This window comes from Poecilia latipinna, unplaced genomic scaffold, assembly GCF_001443285.1.
Source record: "Poecilia latipinna isolate Pla-1442-1.1 unplaced genomic scaffold, P_latipinna-1.0 Scaffold2326, whole genome shotgun sequence".
NCBI classification, from domain to species: Eukaryota; Metazoa; Chordata; class Actinopteri; order Cyprinodontiformes; family Poeciliidae; genus Poecilia; species Poecilia latipinna.
The window spans coordinates 73,735-76,828 of NW_015114942.1; the positions used below are offsets into that span (position 1 = coordinate 73,735).

The following is a 3,094-nucleotide window of genomic DNA, read 5'->3' on the forward strand; positions in this document are numbered from 1 at the left end:
TACTCTCCAGCCAGGTGAGCAGTTTGTAGATATAGCTGTCTGATTTGTACTACATTTAAGGTTGCATACATACAGTCATGGAAGACATTTAAAACACAAAGTCTGCTGTATTTTTATTGCTCAAACACAACATGCGCATTTTCTGAAGACACTCGGTTGCACATTACAGTTATAAATAAATCAATATTGTACAGCATTTTACCTTCCTTGTTTCTTATCTTTGCGTGAATCTACGTGCTTCGATTGTTTCTCATTTTGCTGTTGCATCTGAGTTTCCCCTGTTGCGAGATAATAAAACGTATTATATGACATCCTATTATTGTAAAATGGCTAGATATCAGTTCTCTAATCAAATTATGAATTAGTAATTGTAGAATGAGCAATAAACCTGAAGAAAACGATAGTGGTATTTTATCCATGTCTGCATGCGTCTAAAACACAGGTGTCAAACTCCAGTCCTGGAGGGCCGCTGCCCTGCAACTTTTAGATGTGCCTCTGCTGCACCACCTGAATAGGATAATTAGGTCATTAGCAGGCCTCTGCACAAGAAGGAGGTAATTAAGCCATTTCATTTCAGTGTTTTGTACCTGTGGCACATCTAGAAACTGCAGGATAGTTGCCCTTGAGGACTGGAGTTTGACACCCCTGGTCTAAAACTTAGAAGTAATTACATTTGTCTTTAATTTACACTATTCCAGTTATTTATAATTCTGTATGGTTGGATGGTAAAAAAAAAAAGGAGGTTGCATGTATATATAAAGTAACATGTCTGTTTTAAATAATTCCTTATGTGTAAGTAACTTCCACATTAGTAACTGTTATTTATCTACATTTATGTGCTATAAGCTATAACATCTGATTACTTTTCCCAGGGAGCAGAAGGAGAGCAACATGGCTGACATGATGGAGAACGATGAGGAGAACCATCAGAACAACAGGATCTCCTTCAGGAGGAAGCAGCTACCAGCAGATATGGCAGAGCTCCATGGAGAGTTGAGACAAAATAGAAGAAAAATGCTGTTGTCTCAGTGAACAAAGTCTTTTTTATATATACTCATTCCACACATTATTGTATATATTGTAGTTTGTATCAAGGTCCTAATACAATCCTCCCAAAATATGAGGAACTACAGAGTGAAAGTAACATTATATTATATAAATATTTCATTGACACTTAACATTATAGATTACCAATGAAGCCATCCGAAACTGAATACATTATTCAGCAAACCAAACATTTTGACATTATTATCAGGGTTTCTATTAACAAGAAACCTAAATGCAAATCATTTATGTTAATTTCTACTTTATACATCATTCTATCCACTCACTGTTTATCTGTCTTCCTGCAGAATCTTCAGTGCAAGAGAGTGAGAAAACATGTCCAAAACCTGTAACCTTAATTAGTGATAAGACTGAATTTAAAGTTTTAAGCCCCGATCAATTAGTGACCAAAATGTGAAAACATGGAGGTTTGATTAAAACTAGAACCAGTCAGATTGGAAGGAATTAAGCTTTATTTGTTCTCAGTATAACTTGAACATCAGATGAATCATATTTAAACGTATAGAGAAGTTAAAAACAACAAATTGTTAATGCACTTCAACTCTGTAAGATCAGCCACATTTTTTTATCAGAAATGTTTCATCAGCATATTGAGCTCATGTGATTCCTGCTCCAGAAAGGTGAACTCTGATGAGATCCTACAACCCAAAGGCTGCAGAAGAACCACGATGGTCTGCGGCGGCAGTTTACCAACAAGAAAACACATTGAAATATATTATGAATGTGCGGCGCCAACATGCAATTCTGACACTATTAAGTTGTTTCCAACACCCTGACTAACATTAGCTCATGTATATTCAGCAATGTATTACAAGTTTTATCGTAGTTTAATACAAAAATCATCGTTAGCTCACCTGCACCGTCAGAGCCACCTGCTTTCCTCCCACTGCAAAGTGGAGATCAGCTCCTCCTCGACACATCACAGCATTCCTCCCACCACACATTTTCTTGAAGTCTCAGAATAATCACAATCAGGCTATAAAAAAAAGTAGCTCTCCTCTCTCTTCTTCTTTTGTATCAGAAAAACAACTTGCGTTAGGAAGCACAGCACATGGCTTCTGGATGCAGGGCGCTATACTCCCCACGGCCATGAGGCGGCACCCTACTACAGAAAGCAGTAAGAGACGATAAAACCGAAAATTAAAATGAGGTCGATAGGTTTAATTTATCGTGCGATTAATTGATTTATCGTTTATCGCAACAGGCCTACATACTTCCATGACATGTCACCCAATGAGCATATTTGGGATGCTCTGGAACAGTGTATATGACAACGTGTTTCTGGTTCTAACAATATCGAGCACATGTAAGACAACCATTGAAGTGGAGTGGACCAACATTCCACAGGCCACAATTGACAATATTGTCAACTAACTGCATGCAAGAGGGATGTGTTGCAGTGCATCAGGCAAATGGTGGCCACACCATATACTGGCTGGTTTTCAGACTCCATCAATATAGTAAAACTGCATATATTAGAGTAGCTTTTTATTGTAGCCAGAGTGAGACACATCTGTGAAATAATGATGCTGTTTAATCAGCATGGTGATTTGCCACACCTGTGACGTGGATAGATTATCTTGGCGAGGGACAAGTGTCCACAAACCCAGATTTAGACAGATTTGTGAAAAACAAGTAAAGTAGTAAGGTAGGTAGGTAGAATAGTTGGTTACTTAGGGCGCAACCTATTTGTACCAAAAATATGGCAAACCTGTTAATTAAAAGCAACATGTACAGAAAAAAAATACCTGAATATATGCGCAGAATATTATATGCAGAACTAAGTGTGCAATGAAACATAGAAAAAAAATGGTAAAACAAAGCAGACACCCAACCAAAACATTATGTTAAGCAAGGTGAATTCCACATGTCTGCCTGTAGCATTCAATCTGCCCAAACTCCTTATTCAAGACCTGGCTGTGCCCACTTGTACTATTTTATTCATTAAAACAAAATCCAAGCAAATCTCTAGTCTGTTGTGATGGACTCTCACCTGAACCTTCAGAGCCACATTAAGACAGTCACAAAG

General features: G+C 37.7%; 1 protein-coding gene and 1 long non-coding RNA gene across 4 annotated transcripts in view; one reads left to right on the top strand and one right to left on the bottom strand.

The window, feature by feature from the left end:
• Nucleotides 1-2,052, top strand: part of LOC106937369 (uncharacterized) — a 6,747-nt gene extending 4,695 nt beyond the window's left edge. For both annotated transcript variants that reach the window (XR_001422374.1, XR_001422375.1), the window contains one exon: nucleotides 873-2,052. This is a non-coding gene — a long non-coding RNA (uncharacterized LOC106937369). The remainder of the gene's footprint in view (nucleotides 1-872) is intronic.
• fbxo38 (F-box protein 38) overlaps nucleotides 1-3,094 on the bottom strand; it is a 76,051-nt gene that overhangs the window by 38,182 nt on the left and 34,775 nt on the right. The window lies entirely within an intron of this gene.